Below are 22,121 nucleotides of genomic sequence, written 5' to 3' on the forward strand. Positions count from 1 at the left end.
TGCCACCTGAAAAGGTTAAATTAGGTGACCAAAATGTCTATCCCTGTGACTGGAAATTGATTAAAGAATAAGGATGCCTTGGCATCTCTTTCCTACCTGGTCAGTCTTACCTTTGAAGAGAAATGTAAAAGAGATTGCAGAAGCTGCACTCCACACCATAAAAATAATCCTTTATTTGGATTCACTCTGAGTTTCTATTGAGATTGACCTTAGAGGGGCTTTTCAGCAAGAGTGAATAACTGCAATGCTAGGATAACATTATTGAAAATATGGTATCTATAAGAAGGAACATTTTAAATTCATCCAGCTTTCTTCTCCCTATTGATTTTTAACTAGTAACATTTTGAGTTGTGTACATTTATTTTAGTTCTCCCTGACTTCCATAAGTATCAAATTTTAAGTTCCTGAACAGATATTTCTTCTCTCAGGAAAACTTCAGCATAACAATCTTGTGTGTGCGTGTGTGTGTGCATGTGTGTGTGTGTGTGTGTGTGTGTGTGTGTGTGTGTGCTTATTTGTGCATGTAACAGTGGTTACATGCAACACTAATTTAAAATTAAATTCCTTTCTGAAGAAGAAATTGTGTAAAAAAGAAAAGCATTTAAAAAGGATCATCAAATGTTTCCTTAGTTTTTCTACCATTCTGCTTTTCATCTATGAGGTATTGTTTTTTCTCTGCATGGAGGATAAAGGACCTCTGAAAGATTTCAAAAAACCACTTAGATACAGGAGACCTTTAGGGATTCAGACACCCCTAAACTTGAGGAAAACTATTGTTAAAGTGAACATTGCCCTTCAGGACAGTAAAATTAAAACACTTGGAAAATAGAATAGACTCACAGAATCATAGATTTGTTCTGTTTAGAAAAGACTTGAAGGCCACTGTGTCCTACCATTAACCTTACGCTGCCAAGCCCATCATTAAACCATGCCCCAGGTGTCACTTCCATGCATATTTTAAATGCCTATGGGGTTTGGCCTTGGCACATCAACCCAGTCTGTTCAAATCCCTCTGCGGAGCCTTCCTACGCTCCATCTCAGCTGCATCAGGGAGGTCAGCACTCCCATCCTGTTTAGTGTAATCTGCAAATTGTCAACACTGAGTTCAGGGGAAACCCTCTTGTGATCAGCCACCGCCTGAATGTAACTCCATTCACCACCACTCTCTGGGCCTGGCCAGACAGCCCTGTTTTTAATTAGTATATTTTTTACCTATGCTGTTTAGAGCAGAACATGGTTGGTTGGAAATCCAGTCCTTGATAGCTGTCTATGATTCAGCTCCTGCTGCTTCCATTCAAAATCCAAACATCTCACCTCAAATAATGACAAAAGTATATTAGAACAATAGGGTATGCTCATGTACTTAAAGGAAAATACAAGATATCCCAAAGCTGATTTGGTATTATTATAAATATTAAACAAGTAGAAGGGAAAAACAAGAGAGTAGCAGATGCAATCCAGTTACAACAATGTCAAAGGAGAATGTAAATCTGCTTCTTATATTACTAATTTAATTTGTATTCAGGATTTAGAATTTACTGATGAATATTTTTGTCACATCATCCATCATAGCCTGGCACTAGAGAGAAGGAAGATAGAAAAATGAAAAACTTGCTTGTTACTGTAAACTAAAGAGCATGAACAACATCCATCAAAGACAGACAGATAAAAGCGATTGCCAAAGCCAAGTGATCTATGCTGATTTTCTTTTAAACATTTATTAAAACACTCTAAATGCAGATCCACTTTCCTTTGGTAAATATTTATTGTTATTTCTTTTGCCATGGACTGGAAACTGTGAACAGTGATAAATTAGTTGTAGAGGTCTGTAATTTTACTCTTGTTTTTAAAAATATGTTTACATCTTCTACTGAAGTGCTGTTTTTGTCTCTGATTAACAAGGATGCATTCTATGCCAGCTGTTAAGTAAGATGCTCTTTTATTTTGTTGCTGAGAGAGTCACAGAACAAGGCATGGGCCAATAGAGGAGGACAGATACTGCACAATGGACCTGCTACAAAGTTACCTGCTGCCAGTGGAAATGTTTTCATTGATTCAGTAGGCTTTAGATTAAACCAGAGAGCAACTCCTTTGTACCCTCAAACCATAAATTTTTGAGCTTTAACTTACACAGAAATACATGCATTTTTTTCTTAAGAGGTGTTCTGAATGCCAGTCTATTTCCAAACTGGAGCTAGTGCAATTGCACCCTCAGATTGGACAGTATCAAAATGTATACAATGGCTTGCCTTTTAGCAAAAATTGCAATGTGTAACATTCCTGATAGCAGTGCTACAAGGTCTTGGACAACAAGTGTGAGGATGGTGTGAGAGTGTAAAAACTGTGCTCTGACACATAATGCACAATTGTTTCCTTTGTTTTCTCCTAACAAAGGAAAACCAAATGTGTTCAAAACAAAATTCAAAGGGTCTTACTGAGAGACAGCTCAAGTAGCTCTACCCAGCAACTGCACCAACAAACTAAGGGAGCTCAAAAAGAGGAGCTCTTTTGACTACAGACAACAGAAGAGAGAAATGTGTTTGTTTAATGCAATTAAAACAGAGATTAAAAACAATTAGGAGGGTGAATAGAAGTCAAAGAGACTGACATGAGCATAGCCCATGCTCATGTTAATGAAAAGCAGAAGGACAATGCGAAAAAAAAAATGAAGACACTTGACAGGAAATTTTATTCATTGTCATCTAGAGCAGTGTAATGCACCTTGCAAGGAGGAAAGAAAATCCATACGAATTAATAGATTTAAAATTTGTTTTAATCCAAGAGGAATAAGATCTATGTGTCAATGCAGGCAGCATATCGAATTTGGTTTCTCAATGCAAACAAGCGCTCAGAAAAGCTAACAATTTTTTATTTAATTATGAGAGAGTAGAGAATAATATGAGAAAGTGTGTTGTTTAAAGCTGACACTCATTTTCAGAACAAGACTGATTTATTACTACATTATCCAAGTTCTGTGTCACCAAAGCTCCATTTAATCCTCTGCTACCACAGAGTACAGATAGACAGCTGGCTGCATCACATTTTGTTTGCAGTTCATCTCTCAGCAAAGACATGTTGGTTGCTGCCATAATATTCTCTATAAGAGACTCCTGCCTCTGCAGCTGTTTGCCCTACAAGGTCAAAAATAATCTCTTCAGCTTCTTCATAGACTACAAAACATGGGCTCTGGGAGAAACGTTGAGATCTCTGTTTCTCCATTGGGCCCTAAGGGCTGCGCTAGGATGAATATTTATGTCTTAACCTCATTTAACTTTGGGCAACTGATTTAGAAGTCGACAGGCTCTTAGATTCTTTGCTTGAATCATTCTTCAAAAAAATTGTTAACACATTTGTAGGCAAAATTAAATTTTCAGTCTTCTAAGGTAGTTTTATAAATCCTGGCCATAAGCTAGGTATTTATGTGGCAATACCACATCAAATTTACCAGTTATCCTTTCCAAACTATCATATCCTAGTGGTGCAGTGTGGAGGATTTTATTGAGTTGGTTAGCTGAGAAAGGCCATACTGACTTAATGCCGCTGGTTAAGCTTGAAAGGGAGGTCAGCAGTCTCTGATTCAGTGACTGCTGACAGGCAAGAATGCCGGATGGCCTTGCTGCAACATGAGGAAAGGGAGGTGAGATTAGTCCTGAATATCTGCAGAATGTAACAGAAGAATAAGCACAAGAATGTAAAAGTAGGTGTAGTTGCTGATATGTAACTAACCAATCCTGAGCTCAACTTTTGCAATATGTATGAAGCTTATTAAGAACTATATTTAACCCGCCGTATTCGATCAATAAATTGGACTTGGATGAACCAATTGGTGTCTGGGTCCCCTTCCTCCGACAAATGGTGGAGAATGCGGGCAAAGGCAGCATTCTGAACGTTCGCTCTCTTGGATTATAAATTCGCCACGGTCGGGGAAGTTGGGTGAGAGTCCTTGCAGCCGGGACGGTGCCGGATTTTAAAAGCACCCTTGAGGATTACAAAAGGTATCTCAAGTCTCTACGTGTCGCCGAGAGCCTGGAGAGCTGCAACAGCGCGCGCTGATATATAGGTATGGATAGGCAAGCGACATACGGTCCCTTCTCCTCATATTTAGAAAGGCGAGGAGTAAAAGGGATAGATTTTAAAAAGGAATTACCAGGGTTATTAGCTTATGGTCATTCTAAAAGAATTTTTGCTAACCCACATACAGTTCATGAGATAGTAGAGTGGAAAAAGTTTGGGGATATCCTGTGGGATACGGTGTTAGATGATGATAAGTCAGCAAAGAAATTTGGCAAGTTATGGCGGGTGGTGTATAATACGTTACTTCAGCAGGTCTCTGAGAGAAAGGCAGCAGAAAGGGCAACAGAAGCTCATAAGAGGAATATAGGGTATGGTCGTGAGGATGATCCCTTAGCACCTTCTGTAACTCAGATACTTATGCCTAAGGGTCCCCAGCAAAATGGTGTGGAAAATTTTCCCTTAGATACAGTGGAACCATCTGCACCCTTCCTGTCAGAGGGGGAGGGCGAGTTGGATGGTGGGGGTGGGAGCAAGCCAGCTTTGCCTCCGCCGACAGCTTCAGACGAGTTGGATGGTGGAGGTAAGAGCAAGCCAGCTTTGCCTCCGCCGCCAGCTTCAGGCAGGTCGGATGGTGGGGGTGGGAGCAAGCCAGCTTCGCCTCCGCCGCCGCCTTTGCCTCCGCCGCTTCCCCCGAGCGGGCCGGCTCCGCGGGGGGGCCACTTCCCCCGCGCGAGTCGTCTCCGGTTTCACTGTCAGCTCCAGCAGCGGGGGGGCCGCCTCCCCCGCGCTGGAGTCAGCTCCTGCTCCACTGCCTTCCCCGTGCGAGAACTCGGTCTCGGTACCGAAGTGCCAGCAGCATAGCACCCTTAAAGAGTCAGATCCCATCCCGGGAGCACACAGTGACCTATGGGGGGAGATGGCTAAACAGAGAAGGGAAGCTTGGGCTGCTTTGGCAAAAGTAGTAATGCAGATGGGGGATGGCGAGGCGGTGGAAGTAGCTTCTAATCTTGCATGTCCGGTTACATACACACCACAGTATGATGCACAGGGGAACCTTGCACATAATATAGCAGAATATACTCCCTTAGATTGGAAGATGTTAGCTCAATTACGTTCTATGGTTAGTTTGGAGTAAAAAGTGAACCTGTTAAGCAAATGCAAGAGTGTTAGCTACTTTAGGGGCAAATTGGACTATTGAGGAAGCTTTAGAGCGAATGGCATTAATGCCAACAGCTTCACAGGCATTTATAGTAGAAACTTTAAAGGAATTAGGATTAGGGTTACAAAGGCAAGCAGAGTCTACTCAAAATCAGGTGTTAGCTGCTCAGAATCAGGTGTTAGCTGCTCTTGCTCCTCTCCAAAGCGGCTCACTGGCGGACACGCAGAGCTCGAGACCATTCATCAAGTGTTACTGATTCGGCAATGAGGGACATACGCGCCCAGACACAAGTAGCCGCCGTGACATCGGAGACATCAGCTGCTGCCGTGACATCACTGTCACCTCCTGTCTGCAACAGCAACAGCAGAGAGCCTCGGTTTGGATTTATCAGCAGCAGTAGACGTCACACTAATGACGAACCAGCCTGAGAGGATACAAACTGGAGTAAAGGGTCCTCTTATATTAAATGGATAAAGATGTGGAGCATTGTTATTAGGACGTTCTTCAATAACTATGCTGGGATTATTTGTATTGCCTGGTGTTATCGATGTGGATTATACAGGGGAAATACAAATCATGGTTTACACCCTTTATCCTCCTATTAAAATAACAAAAGGACAATGCATTGCACAATTAATACCACTATCACAAATGACATCTGGTATACCATCATTTACTGGGCAAATACGGAATGAGAAGGGTTTTGGCTCTACTGATGTTACACTTTTAACTGTGGATTTACAAAATAGACCAAAACAAAAAGTGGAAATTACCCATGGGCATCAAAGCATAACCCTTTATGGATTATTGGATACAGGAGCTATTACAGCTTTTACAGATGCAGGAAAGAAATCAAGGCGTGCTGCTGTCACCTGGCAAGAAAAAGGACAATGGAAGCATCAACTTCTTACAGCAGATCCTGCAGATAATTTACAAACTTTGGAGTTGTTAGCAGTAGTATGGGCAGTGTCCAACTTACAGGAGCCTTTAAATGTGGTCACAGACTCTATGTATGTTGCCGGAGTAGCCAGACGAATAGAGGAAGCAGCAATTAAGGAAGTGAATAATAAACGATTGTATGAACTATTGATACAATTAAGGAAAGCTTTACGAGAAAGAAGTGCAGCGTATTCTGTGATTCATATTGGGAGTCATAAATGGTCTGAAGGTTTAGGAGAAGGGAATGAACGTGCAGACAAATTGGTTACTTTACCCATTGATAACTCTTGTCCTATTGACAAACATACATTGGCCAGAGAAGCACATAGCAGATATCATCAAAATGCAAGAGGGCTTGCAAAACATTTTGAGCTGAGTTTATCAGAAGCTAAAGCCATTGTTAGAGCATGTCCAATATGTAGTTATCATAATGAGGGAATAGGTTTAGGCATGGGAGTTAATCCTCGAGGTTTGGAAATAAATGAAAAATGGCAAATGGATGTTACACAGGTACCTAGATTTGGTAAAGTTAAGTACGTGCATGTCACTGTAGATACATATAGTCATTACATATGGGCTACGGCTCAGGCAGGACAAAAAGCTACACATGTTATTAGACACCTGTTAAGTTGCTTTGCTGTTATGGGAGTTCCAAGAAGCATCAAAACAGATAATGGTCGAGCTTATGTGTGTGCTAGGGTCCAGAAATTCTTGAATCAGTGGTCTGTTAGGCATGTGACAGGTATTCCACACTCTCCTACTGGATAGGCAATAGTGGAAAGAGCAAATGGTACCCTTAAGCAGTATATTGAGAAGCATCAAGATTTAACAGACCCACAATCATGCTTAGCTAAGGTTCTGTATGTGATCAATCATTTATGTATTTTTGGGGAAGACAATATCCCTCCTGCAATTAAACATCATCCGAGGTCAGGTCAGGAAATTAAAACTCGACTACAGGATTATGGGAAAAACCTGCAAAAGTATTATACTGGGGTCGGGGATATCTTTGTGTTTCCTCACCTACAGGACCTTTGTGGGTGCCTGCTAAGTGGACTAAACCTGTTTTTGATGCAGCCTCTGGTGGACCACCTCACGGAGGAGGACAAGGAGCTATTGGGGAAGAAACTGTTTCTAGTCCTACGACCACTACTGTTACAGTTGAAGGGACACTCGAAAGTGTTGGACAAAGCACTGACACGTCACTATCGGACGGCCCAGGAGCCGATTGGTTTTATTGACTCATTATCAACTTTTCGTTTAACAAATCCAGCAAAGGAACATTGCCTTGACTGTTATGATCCACATTGTGCTGCCTGGATTGCTCTACGTTGTGGGGGTTGTGATAATACTTTTTGGATAGAACAATCATTATTATGGGATTTGTGGTGCCACATTTGTAAGCACGAGCACACGTGGGGTAAAAGCTGGCAAGATGAATTAAGGAGACAAACAGGGCTAAATGCATATGTACCTTTAAATCTTTATGAGTCTCCTGAACAAAAAATTCTTGCTTATTATCAATGGGAAGTACAATATGTTGTAAATAGAATTGAGGTTCAAAGTAAAGTCACGTATAGTCTCTGTAAGGTGTAGAAAATTAGTACCTTTAACACAACGTTCGATTGTAGGGTCCTTCAGAGGGAATCCTGAAAGAGCACTAGACTGCTGCATTGAAAAGTTGCAAAAATTAAGTTTGCAAGTAACAGTACCAGTAAAGTTAGGAGCAGCAAAACTGAAAGCAGATAAGAAAAAGAAGGTAAGATGGGGAACAACCTCATCTAAATAAGGCTATTAGTGATTGCTAATTAGCTTTCTATGATTAGGGCAATTTCACATCTATGGGACTCTGCCTTGTGGGATGATGTAGCTCCATGGGACCCTGCTTCGTGGCATGCTATAGGTGTTGAAGAACAAGAACAGCGATTACGAGATAAGATACATTTTGTATTAAAGAAGGAGCTTGAATTGGTAGCTGTATATAGTAAGAAAGGTGAAGAGGCTTTGCAATCACCACCATTAAGATAAAAGAATTGCAACAAGGACTTCACAATCTCAAGGAAGAAGAAGGTTTAGGAATTGACAAATGGCTTAAAAACTTAGGACTTGGGCCATGGCTAAGGAACCTTGTGATCTATGCTATAGGACTACTGGGTGTAGTTTTACTGTTTTTGCTTATTTTGCCTTGTGTCTTTAATTGTATTCAAAACATGGTCAGTCGTATGATAGCAAAAATGCAAACTAATCTCCTTGCTTAAGAAGAAAACGGGGGAAATGTGGAGGATTTTATTGAGTTGGTTAGCTGAGAAAGGCCATACTGACTTAATGCCGCTGGTTAAGCTTGAAAGGGAGGTCAGCAGTCTCTGATTCAGTGACTGCTGACAGGCAAGAATGCCGGATGGCCTTGCTGCAACATGAGGAAAGGGAGGTGAGATTAGTCCTGAATATCTGCAGAATGTAACAGAAGAATAAGCACAAGAATGTAAAAGTAGGTGTAGTTGCTGATATGTAACTAACCAATCCTGAGCTCAACTTTTGCAATATGTATGAAGCTTATTAAGAACTATATTTAACCCGCCGTATTCGATCAATAAATTGGACTTGGATGAACCAATTGGTGTCTGGGTCCCCTTCCTCCGACAGTGCAGTTATGTAGAAACCTGAGATGACTTAGGAACTTTCTACATTCAAATGGGAGAGAACAATATTTTCTTTGGAGAGAACACTCCTCCAACCCTGCTGTTTCACCACTTCATACTGTACAACCCTTCCCAACCTTGAGCCACCAAAACACTGTCTCTGTGGTAAATCAGTTCAATAAAATAAATCTGGCTAAAAAATAAAACCAACAACAACAAACCACAAAACATAAACTCCCCAGCAAAAACAAGAGAGTATTGTTATGACAAGTAGGTTTATCAACCTATTGCTTCCACAGATTCTTATGTACATTTGCCTTCAAAATCACATGTGTCACAGTGGACACAAGAGAAGTGAGATTGCTGCACAGAGATGAATACAAATATGAAGTGCAAATGAAGGAGCTGGAGAAGAAAGAGCAATGATGGGACCAGGAAGAAGATGGAGGTAACTTAACCCCTGGAAGTAGCTATGTTAGTAGCTACACCCAAAGAAGAGATCAAATCTTATTTTATGCCATATGTATTTTCACACACTTTCAGCTTTAAATGCACGGTAATTTTGATTAAATTACCACATAAGTAACACATCATAATTACTATGTAAGTTTCCATTTCCCAATTTTCAAGGCATTTATCTACTTATAGAAGGAAGTCTGAATAGTGCTTATGATTAGTCACTAATTCAAAACAGAAGGTAAATATAAATAACTCCACTGCCTCCTGGAATGGATGGCATTTACTGATTTTCTTGAAAACATTTTATTTGTGCTGCTGGGGTTAGAGGAACTACACTGCAGTAAAAGATTCCTAACCCACCTAGACTGACACAGAGATAAATCTGTATCAAACATATTAATATACCAATAAAATAATAGAAATATTCTAATTTTACCTGCCTAAACATGCTTTCGTTCTCCATGTAAGATTTGCTTTGTTCATTTCCCTTGGGAATTTAAAATGTAAACAGTAAAAAATTCCAAGTGCCTTTTTCCCTGCTGAAGTGTAACTTAAGATTTAGCTTTCATTTACATCTAACTTCATTCATATTCAAAGCAGGAGACTTCTCCCTAGAGCTAATAAGAACCTTAAATTTGAGCTAACCTGCCAATGTGTTATTCTGGGTTCAAAACCAAGAGCTGACATTGTGAACACTGAGCAATGACTTTGCAAAGGAGTTCACCTAAGCGTTCAAAACCTGAGTTAGCATCATTGTGGAAACAAACCAAGAGTTTGGACAAAGAGCTGACCTCGAGATCACCCTAAACTCTATCAGGGCCTCAAAAACCAGTAAAGAACTTCACCAAAATGCCTCAGAACAGAAATGAGTCTAACTCTGGAAGAAAATTATATTTCCAAATGCCTTTAACTCTCAGTCTCTTTGATGAAGTTCCCAAAGAATTCTTGTTCTGATGATAAATTTCCTGATGGACACTTGCCTCCCAAGGAAAAGAGCTGCTACCGGTATTGCAGTGATTTTTACAGGTACTATGGAAGAGATACTGAGCTTCAAAAATGTAATAATCTCTTTATTTGAGTTAGGTAAGCATCAATGAACTACATATTAAAATATTTTCCCATACTGGAGCCAAGTGGAATTTTCAATCAAACAAAAGTAAGCTTTTGTACAAAATTGTAGAAGCATTTTAAAAGACTAGGAAATGAGTTCCAATACTGCATACAACTAGTAAATTCTTGTGTATTCTCTTTATAGAGAGATAAAAATCTGTGTAGGATGGAAAAGAAAAATCAACCAATTCAATGTTTATGGTTTGTTTGGTTTTTTTCTGATTTGATTATGTGGTTAAAAACGTAGATCTATGGGAATATAGCGAAGAAAATATGTCCTCCTTTAAAACATTATACAAATTTGGTCAGAACAAATATGTATAATATAGAGAACATTCTTCAAATTTCAAGAGTTGAATCAAAAGCCTTTCTATTTGAGAAAGAAATTGACAGCTGTTGGTGACAAATTTTGAATCTGAAGAATATTTTGTAGCATTGAGGATTTAGGAGTAAATAGAAAATTAGAGCAAGGCTTCCACAAAAAAATAATAAAGCCAAAGAACAATGTTCAAGAATAGAGTATAAATGAGTTCAAGAGATTCCTAGGGTATAATTGTTTCTCAACAAGGAAGAAAATGATGGATATGATGAAAAGGTGAGAAGTTGAATTCTGGGAATAAGATAAACCTAGGGGGGAAAAATGTACATGCTGAGTTGCTTGGGTGCTTTGTAGTTCAAAAGTGTTTCATGTTCACTAACCTCTGATAGAATTCTTTATCAGTTTGATTTGACTGTACTTCAGGGTGCACTGTGGCAGACTTTTGCCAGAGCTGCCCATTGCTTCAGCAAGAGCTGTTAGCTAGAAAGTGCAATGCTGTCTAATTATTTCTCTTGAAATATGAAGCCCTATTGTATGTATTGTGTATTATTTTTAAATACGATTCAAGTCTTTGAGAGAGCCACGAGTGGCCAAGTTTTCTGAGGCAGTCCTAGGTTTTTGTATGCTATTTTTAGGGAATGTGCTCTCTTTTTTACAGGAAGATGAATGTGACTTGGTTGACATTTTGTCAGTCAGGTTACCCAGGATTTTGCAATTGTTACATGTTTGTTCAAGTCGTACCATCACCCTGGTAAATACTGTTGCACAGTCCATTTTCACCACCTGAGTTGTTGTGACAGTTACTGTTTGAAAACAAATTTTCAGGTTTACCCAAAGATTTGGCAACCTGGACTGATAATAATAAAAGAAAAATTGGTGACAACCCTTTTTTCTGCCCATCAAGAATAGGTGAGTGGTGGAAGTGTGTACATGATAGGTTCTTTCTCCTGTTTGCTTCACTTTTTGAAAGACCAGTATAGTTCATCTGACTTTTCTTCAGTAGGCTCCAGTGCTTTAATCAGGTCCTCTTTACACTGACAGGAGCCAAGGGAAGTTCAAAACATGTATACCAAATTACAAAGTTAACAGTCTTTATATATAATGCTGGAAAGCACAGGTTTGCTTTTGCTTTTTGAAATATTCTTTGTTTCCTAAGTGTACTTTTGTGCTGGTTTCATCTCGAACAGCATCAGACCCATAAGAATGCCACTTGCCTCTGATTATATAGCCTGCCTTGTCTGATTTCAATTGATGTGTATTCTGTGAGGGTATTCACATACGCTTAAACTTAGAGACTTGTTCTTTTCAATTACAGAATTAAGAGAGGCCAATCAGGAGACAAATTTGGCAAAGGATAAAAAAGAACATTGTTTGCCTCTATCTCTACTCTTTCATTCAATTTTTGCTGCTTTATCTATATCCCACTCCATGCTCAGTCATTATGTGACATGAAAAAAAAATTAATATCTGACCTGGGAAAGTCAAAGCTTGGTTTTTGTTTGCTGCCTTGCCTATTTGTTTGAACACAAGGACTCCAAGAATTATTAATTATCCCACCCTTCTGAATCTTTTCAGTCTGGTTATCATAAGAACCTCCTTTCCTGAAAAGAAATTTTTTATGTATTTTGTGTAGTCTCACTTGAAACAGAGAGGAAAATGCTCCTCTCAGACTGGATTTGTGTTCACTCGGTACTGAGCACCGTGGCTGTGATCCAGCAAAGCATTTAAGGTTAGTTTATCTTTAAGCATAATCCCATTGAAGTTAGTGGCATGATCCATGTCCTTAAATTTAAACACATAGCTGAGTGCTTTGCTGGATCACAGCCAGAATACTCAGTGCCTTACAGGATTGAACACTCTCTTTTCCTTGACTCTGGCCTAAGGCAAGATATACAGACATGTGTGAATATATGTTCCTTATAGTATAGAGGTTAAACACAGTGTTATTCTCAGATTCTTTCATATTCCATTCAATAGAAGATATTCTCCAGTTTCTTAAAACTCTTGCCAGTTGTACTGAAAGAGGAAACATTACAATTCCAAAAGAGTCTAACCTAGACTGTCACTTTTCTTTCTCTTTTTTTGATCATGCTGAATTTTGTAGCTCAGGAGATTCAGGTCAAGTTGGTGTTCTGAATGAAGGTAATTTGTTAACACACGTTTAAATCCCTGCCATGTTCTGCTGACAAAGGCTAACTTAATACGCAACATATTCAACACCTCTCCGGTGGTGGTATGTGCTTTAAATGAAAGTGCTTTTTGCAGCTTGGACTAACTTGAGCCATTTGGGGCTGATTGAATGTCAAGTGCTTCAGGCAGCTGAAGTTAAATCTTTCTATACAAGTTTGTTTAAGCCTTGTTTGGATAGTAAGACCTACAGTTCTTATTGAAATGGGGAGATATCTTGAACATTTGTACATAATAAAATATACAGACCACTAGAGAAACACTGTTTCCATCAGATTAAACTATGCATATAAATAAAATTATATTGTTACTGAAAATATTTTTTTATTAGCTGCATCTCAGCATATTTAAAGGTGATTTCAAATCTGATTAATGGGAATAAGTTTGGGCTCAAACATGGATTCACTTGAAAGGTGTTTTTCTTCTCCTCCTTCCTAATGCTTTCTTTTTTATCGCCATTCTTAAGCACCCTTGTTCAATTCCAAGTCCATGTTCCTTATCTGAATATCAGCCAATCAGACTTTGTATCTGTACAGACTAATGATACATTCCAAGTATTATTTGCTTGATTATAAAGCCTGGTTTGATGGGATACAATCACTTTTCTGTTCTCAATGACCCACTGAATGATGGCATTACTCAGAATTCCATTTAGATGATGCAAATGACCTAATCAACTTGTCTTCTGCCATGGCACTAACTGAACTCAAATGTCAAAGAAAACTTAGTAAACAAAATCTTCCTTTTATGTAACTGAAATTCTGCTATGGAAACCTTATGAATATCAGCTATAGAAATTGTTTTGGTTTTTTCATTTGCATAACATAGGTATACAGGTCCATACTTTTTAATACACTCAGGATTTTTTTTCTAAACAAAGAAAGAAAAAATACAGAGCAAAAAGTAAAATTACATTATATGAAAACTGCTACATGGTTATTTTGTTTCACTTTCCATAATAAATTATAAACTATGTCTTAATTCAAATTTTGCACCAAATTCTCAATCGAGTTAATATTCCTCTTCTGCATTTTCAAGTACTGATCATAGTTGCTCTGTTTCCTCTGTTTCTTTCTTTAACATTAAAAAAAGGCTGAGTCATGGAAGCTACAAAATATTATAAGTATTGTACTGGTAGAATAACCAGAGTAGCTCAAGGTTACATGTATCAAATACTGTCATATGTGTCACACACATGACACATCAAAATTAAACGGTATATCTTGGTAGCAGTCTGGTTTCCACAGCACTGAGATTTCTGGAAAACAGCCACTTGTTTTTGCTTTGCAGGCCCATGTAGCTGAGTTTGCTGTTTTAGCTGCTTTATCTAATGTTCAAGGCTTCTAGTGAAAAATAGATGAATAATATTTACATGACCTGCTCTCATGTCTTGGTTGCAACATATGCTTCCACAAAGTTGTCACCTAAAAAGATGGAGATAGTCTGCTAGATTGCCTCAGACACACAGAAGAGCTTTTCCATAAGCAAATGTTTGAAAGACTAATCCAGTCCTTGCACATTAATTTGGCAACATCAGGGCAAAAATCTTAATTGATAATGATAAAATGCTGCCAACTAGTTTTCCAACTATTTCACTTCTTTCTCAATATCATACTCAGTTAACTGTAAAATGATATTTGATTGTTTTGAGGGAGTTCTTATGCTGAAGAAATGTTAATTACTGTCTTTCTGCAAGAGTGAGAATTGAAAGTTGCTATCAATGTTAACAATGGTTCATTACAAGGGATCCCACCTTCCAGGTTGTCTGTTCTTTTGATTTTAGGCAGATTTATACATGCCAGAGGACATAATGATCTTTCCATAATAAGATTATGTTCCTTAGATATTACATGTCTTCCTTTAAACTGAAGATCAAGACTGAAGTTTGATGGTCTGCAATCAAAATCACAATTTACATTCCTTGAGAAAAATCAAGAGTACTTGATCCATTACATTTAAAGCATGGATATGATACATAATTTTCTTCTTTTTTTCTGGATACAAAGCATTCAAACATCAGCATCTCTAAGAGATGTTATAGATTTGTGATGAAAACATTCACTGTTAGTGGCTCAGTGATGCAGTGCTCTCTTCATGTCAGCGAAAATAAGGTTATTTTTATGTAACCAGTGTCTGACAACAGAGAGATGCATATAGACATCGTGTTATCTACTACACCAAACTATATTAGTCTAACATCGAGACAGAAAGTTCAAATTTGAATTTTTTGAACCACCTCAATGAACCATGCTCCTATTTCTAAGTTCACCACACTTGGGGATTTCTTCAAGATATAAGATCACAGCAATTAGAGGAATAAATAGTGAATGTAGGTAACCCTAATAAAATTTAAAGTAGAACTATATTGCCTGTGACTATTTTTACATCTCAGTTGTGATGTTTAAACTCCATTTTTTCATACAGTTATAAACATAAAATAATCCATACTAAAGGGTGAATAGACTGATGCATTATTTTGGTCCAATATCTATCACCAAAAAAGGCATATGAAAAATACTTTTTATGCTGTGGAACTAACCAATAATTTTAGAAGTTGTATACTAACTCAAGCACTATTTTATTTGTACCTTTGATCTGACATATCTTCCATTTACAGCTTTCAGTCCAGTTTATTAACTTCTCGGTATGGTCAGCAGCCCAAATTCATAAAGAATATTTTATTGTTATGCATAAGTATGTTTATACATGCACACATATGAAAAAATATTGGTCTTTAGTATAAAAAGTCACCCAGAAATGTTCTGAAAAATTCGAAGCATGATAAAATCTATTTTATATAATTACCTTTAAATGTATTGCACAGTTTAAGGATTAACATCAGCCTCACAATTGTTTATTTCATCTGTGGTCCTCAAACATATTTTATTATTTCTTCCCCCTTTTTTCCTCTCAGTTTTGTTTGAAATAGGAGTAATTAAATTTAAAATCCCAGTGAGTCTACCACAACATTCATGGGAATGAGATAATAAATGTCCTACAGCAGCCCAGGCAAGTCATCAACATTGTTTTACGGCAGCTTGATGTTTTTTGCCATAAAGATTATTGTGCTTCACATACAAAAAGCTCTGTTGACTATCAATCTTACATGCATGAAATTTTTGCTTCACCTTTTTCTTCTTCTGTAATACTCTTTGCCTTCAATTGAATATTGTCTGATTCCTTGATATTATGATTTTTTAAAAGAAGCACTAAAATGTTCAAAGCCTTGAGCTCAAAAAGAAAAAAATAAGTTAGTTTTTTATATTCACAAGAAATTATAGTTGGATTTTAAATGACTTTATTTATCATGAGTGTTTGGACTCCATCTGTCACCACTTTCAGTTATTCATTTCATATTTGCTAATTATAAGGTGGGGACACTGAATGTATAAAGAACATCTTTTCCTTACTGAAACAATCAAATATAAGTATCCTTAAGGCTATTCTTTTCCCTGGATTTGCTTAGTAAGTGGTGTGTGACAAATTAAATCATGATGAGACAAATTATCTACCCGATGTAACAAAGACCACACAAATCAAGAGCTCCTCTGAAATCCAGGATCTAAGAAAATTCTCAGTAAGAGTCTGCTTTATTCATTATCAAGGTCTGTCCTGGATATTCCAAACCTTGACATCTCATTTTTGTTTAGCTTAGGGATTTTGCTTTTCTGTTTTCTGACAAACTTCATGAATTTTGTGAAAAAAATCCTCCAATGACATACGTTTTTCTTGTAGCCTAATAAGAGATGCTTAGATAACATTGTTAGCTCAAAAGTTAAAATCTGAAAGAATTAAACAAGTTTGGAGGAGTAGATGTACCTTTCCTTCCACTACATCACAAGTCCAAACACTATTTCTGTGTGTGAGTAGGGCTGATAAAACTAAAGAATATGAGCACATACTCCCATATATATACACACCCATATTTTTAGACTCAGTGTTTAGAAAAACAAACAAAGCCTATGTTCCCTAAACATTACTTCATAGAACACAATGAAAGCGTTGCATGGATTTCAGTAAAGCAGTATATATTTCAATAAAGGGGATAATTCAAGCAATTTGGCCTGCTGGTAACCTGGCATAAGATGCTTTGTTCTATTACAACAAAATCTTTTACATCTTCTGTTTTTTGGGGTTTTTTTGGTTAGATCTCTCACATCCCTTCCATGGCTCTATGAATTCAAAATTAACTAGAAAGGTCTGAAGAAGTTACATACCAGGAAATGGAATATGCAAACTTTCTTTCCAAGAAGAACACCACTTCTAATACAGAAATATGATTTTACAGTAATCTTCAAATGATGACTGAGAGTTAACAGAGTTAAATACTTCAGACTATTTCAGATCAAGATTTGTTGTCATTGTCTAAAAGGTAAATCATCATTTGTTATTTTGTTTAAATGTGGAAAAATATAATCACACAAGGCCTATAGTTTATGTTTGTTTAAGCACATTTTCATTTCGCCGTTGCAGCCCAGAAACAGGGTACAGCTGTGGAAGAATGGAAGAAGGGTACTATTGCACTGGAAATATTTTGGCAGACTTGAAGAAAAGGCCTGAATAGTTCTGTTTTTCTTTGTTCTTCTGTTTGAGTGTTTCCATTTTTTAAATAGAACTTTAATTAAGAAAGTTGTCATTAATGTTTTAATCAAAATCCCCAAGAACTTCTCCTTGCTATACTCATCTGATATAGATGTAATCATGAACTTTTGTATATGTAGACAATTATACCAAAGAAATACCAGACTTCACTTTACTGGCTTCTACTATCAGGAAGTGATCTTCAGTGTCCCAGATAGCTTACTGCACAGTAGAATAACAGCCACAGCCAAACTTAATGAAAGACATTAGAGTTTTAGAGTTTTCTTAGAGTTTTCTTAGAGTTTTCTTCTTCTCTCGTGTGACGTGATTATCCTCAGATAAACGCAGACAAATATGCTGCACAAGCATAAGATCTGCTTTGTAATAAGTCACTGAAATAACTGTAAAACTTTACCTATAAAGTTGGTAAACATGCATTTACTATTTAAATCATTCTGTATATTTGGCATAATTCAATGTCTCCTTTATATTAATTCTAGGTTTGCATATGAGAAAGTCCTGAAAAAATGGATTTATAATCAGAAAAAAAAGCAGAACATGAGAAAACCAGTGCACATACAAGTCTTCATAATGAGCCTTATTTTTTAAGTACATAGAAGACAAAAGTAACAGATCTCCAATCTATTCTAATTTTTGGCATGAATACTTCTTCATTCATGGATCATTGATCTGACAGACTGAAAAGGGAATGACTTCTATTTCTTTTGATGGCTTACACCAGTCTATTGCAAGGAAAATAGATAAAAAATTCAGATTTGTGTGCAGTGGCATCAGTTTGAACTCTTCTGCTAAGGTCTGTAGTTGTCTTCCCAAGGAAGATTGGGATTATATCCCATTCACTGTGTGCACTGTTGCTGAATGAGTTGTTCATAATAGCATTTGTAGAAGCAGTTGTATAATTTTTGCGTACTGTAACATACTGAAGTTTTGGGCAAATAAGCTTTACAGTGGGGCAGCTAAGCCATCTTGTTCTTTAACAATTGATAAAGGGGAATGTGGATATTTCTTTACACTCCTGAAGAGACATAAGGAATTAATTTTTGTGGCTAGTATGTGTCTCATAAACAAGTAAATTGAATCATCCGATGCAATCACGGGTAAGCAGGGAGTGTGAAGAAAAACATTTTTTCAAACTCAGTTTGCTTCCATGGGACAGATAACTCTGGGTTCAGGATAAAGAAGACAACTGCTGGACTGTGAAGCATAGGTTTCATTACTTATTCTGTTAGATTTGTAATTTCATAGCACAGTCCATAGGAGAATATCCAAACAACCTTTCCCACCCCAGGCTGTCTGCATACAAAGATTTCATCCTCCACATCAGCCATAAAACTTTCACTTGTTTTCCGATATCCTTTAGGATATAATAAACAATTTGTGCAATAATGTAGATGTTGTACCCCCATTGTGGAAGAAAAAGAGTTAAATGAATCCCAGACTCGAAAAAACCTGCTCAAAAAAAAATTCTAGTTCTGTGGGATGCACGGATAAAAATATGATTCCACTGTAAGGAAGAGAAAGACCAGACATGGATACTGATTACTCTTCCCAGCTTCCTTCATGCTCTTTTTCTGGGGAAAGAGGAGATTCTACTCCTTTCTTTTACGTTTTAAAACACTACTCTTCTTGCAGCAGGCCAGGTTAGGAGGGTTAATTGGACCCAGATGTCTATCTTGCCATGATCCAAACCCAAAATTCAAAGTCCCTGTGTTCAGTCAGCTTTACTTCTTCTGAAGAGAAAGAAGGAAATGGGTAAACACCTGAGTGATTTCTTGATCTTAGCATGCATTAGAGGAGCAAAAATTATTAAAAACTAGTTTGAAATTTGGCAAAGACACCTATAATTATTGATAGAACTGAACTGAAAAGCCATACTTCTATTTGTGGCTTCTCAGGAGCGAAAGAAAATTCATTAATCATTCAGTACCACAGTCTGCTGTAATATCACACCTTCCATTGAACAAATGGATCTATGATTAATCTGGTTAATTGATTTTGTTGCTTAAATCCAGACTACTTTGACCATGCAGTAATTTTAGGCTCTAAAACTAATTCTGAGAGAATGAATAAGGATAAAAGAATACATTATCTTCTGATGATTAATATTGTTCTTCCAGTGACCAGCCAAATTACTTTCTGATCAGTTTGTACCTATTTAATCTTGTTTTGAACTGAATATGGTGATAATGATCAAGGGAAGCATGACATGACTTGTAACATTTTCTGTGTTCATATTATGAGGTAGAACTGAGAAATAAAGTCTATGAAAAAAAAAAGGGAAAATTTTTCTTAATTTATTCACTTCTCCATTCCTAGCTGTAAACAATTTTATTTATATATATGTAGAGAGAGAGAGAGGGAGAGAGAGAGAGAGATTTTCCCTGGCCCTTAAGAATTCTGAATTAAATGAAAATAAAAATGAAGCACAAAAGATAATGGATTAATAACTTGTTAATATCCAGCATTTTTATCTCATCAAATAATAATTATTTTTAAAATTGGTATCGTTTTTTCCTAAAATGAAATAAATTTCAAAATGGAAAGTCATTTCAATCAAATAACTACAAATTAGACAAGTAACTCAAACTTTAAAATGGTAAGGCATAGTACTTTATTGAATTAAAAGTATTTTTTCCTTTCCTGTGTAAGAAAAAGTAATTTGTGAATACTTACATTTGTTCACTTATTCATATTGCATGTAACAATTTTTTTTCAAAAATTAAAACTTCATTAGAACATTCCCTCATACATGTCAGCAATTGCCTAAAGATACACAATTTTTAAAGAAAACATTTTAGCATCAAGAGCAAATTAAAACAAGCAATTTTTAAAGGTTTTGAAATCTCTATGGTTGCTGGATCATACCACTTCAGGTGGATCTACAATTACCTACACTGGGGTAAGTTTAAAATGTCCTCATCACCCCTGAATCAGTGTCAGTGAGTCACACTTTAATACTCAGCACTGTTTGGTTCTGAACCTGAGAGCTGAGTGGATAAAAGTCTGTGGTTTCTTTTAAAAACTCTCCCATTATTGCTGGAAGTAGATCAGAGCCTGGTATAACATATTGCAAATTCTTTGATTTCTACTTTCAAACAACAATGTTTCTGAGAGAATTATGCCTATTCCATTAAATATGTGCCACACCACAGTCACCATGGACTGTAATTTTTATATTTCCCTATAAATAGGATCTGACATAATGCAGAGCCAAAACTCAAAGTGTTCTTTATCTTCCAGATCTTACACAAGCTACTGAGCTTGTAGGTCAGGATTTGAAGGTGGTTTCAAAACCAGATATTGAAGAATAGATAGAGCCAAGATTCATAATTGAAAGATAATGTCTGAGGCATTCATCTGTGGAGTTTATGCATGTTTTCAATTAGTTGCAAATGTTCTTTACACAGTTTAATATATGAGACAGGTTAGACTGGTATCATGGTTTAACCCCAGCTTGGAATGAAGCGCCACACAGCCACTCATTCACTCCCCTCCACACCAGAGGGACCTGGAAGAGAACTGGAGGGGTGAAAGCTGGGAAATTCAGGGATTGAGATGAAGACAGTTTAATAGGGAAAGCAAAAGCCAAGCACAGAAGCAAAGTAAAACAAGGAATTAATTCACTGCTTCCCACGGGCAGGCTGAAGTTCAGCAATCCCCAGGAGAGCAGGGCACCATCACATGTAATAGTGACTGGGGAAGACAAATGCCACCACTCCAAACCTCACCTCTTTCCTCCCACACTTTGTACACAGAACATGATGCCATATGGTCAGGAATATCCCTTTGGTCAGCTGGAGTCACCTGTCCTGGCTGTGTCTGCTCCCAGCCTCCCATGCGCCCCCGACATCCTCACCAGTGTGTCAGTACAAAAAGCAGAAAGGACTTTGGCTCTGTGCAATCTCTGCTCAGCAATAACAAAAACATCTCTGTATTATCAACCCCCTTTCCACCACAGATACAAAACACTAACCCATACCAGCTACTGTGAAGAAAATTAACTCAACTTCAGCCAAAACCAGGAAATCTAGAAAAAACTGTACAACCTTTCCAGCAATAGAGATGTTCTTTAGGACAACTCAGACATTTTGAAACTGGGAATAAAAACATGGAAAATCAAAGTGAAAGGAGGACAACTAGGAACCTGCTATCCATTTTGGGGGAGTAAGAGTAAGGTATATTGAATCACAGAGCCCTTTTTAAGTTTGAACACTTCTTTCTCAGAAGAGCAGAACACCTTTTCAAGACCTCCCTCCTTTAGATGCTCTTGATCACATCTTTACCTATGTAAACCCATCCTAGGAACAAAGAAATAAAGGTTTTGCTGTCAAGACCAAGATGCTGTCTTGAAACAGAGCATGCAAACAAGTCCTGAGTTTAAGAGAGAAGGAAAACAGATGTGCAAAGGAAAAATAAATGCTGTACCTGCTCTCTTCATTTAATAAGTTGCCTCTTTGTGTGAAGGAATTCCTCCTGGATACCCTTTTCTCTGCTTGGCTGTGTCTCAGCATTCACTCCTGTTGTACATCATTTATCAGTACCAGCTCTGGGAGATAACCAGCATCTGTGAGATGTGTAGTATGTTTTGGATGAAAGCCGTCCCTGTTGCCTTTAACAATGCCAATTGTTTTACATCCCCAGCGTTCTGCACTTGTCTTCAGTGGTTAGAAACAGCATTCCCAGCTGCAGTGGG

The 22,121-nt window shown here is 37.5% G+C and overlaps 1 protein-coding gene across 1 annotated transcript in view; it reads right to left on the bottom strand.

Moving 5' to 3' along the window:
• Nucleotides 1-21,919, bottom strand: part of CDH19 (cadherin 19) — a 116,458-nt gene extending 94,539 nt beyond the window's left edge. Inside the window, exon 1 of the mRNA XM_054284645.1 lies at nucleotides 21,854-21,919. The gene's annotated coding sequence lies outside the window, so the exon portion shown is untranslated. The remainder of the gene's footprint in view (nucleotides 1-21,853) is intronic.
• Between the last annotated feature and the right edge of the window lie 202 nt (nucleotides 21,920-22,121).

The sequence above is a fragment of the Melozone crissalis genome, unplaced genomic scaffold (assembly GCF_028551555.1).
Source record: "Melozone crissalis strain CALT ecotype California unplaced genomic scaffold, PUWL_Pcris_2 ptg000042l_1, whole genome shotgun sequence".
In the NCBI taxonomy this organism is placed as follows: domain Eukaryota; kingdom Metazoa; phylum Chordata; class Aves; order Passeriformes; family Passerellidae; genus Melozone; species Melozone crissalis.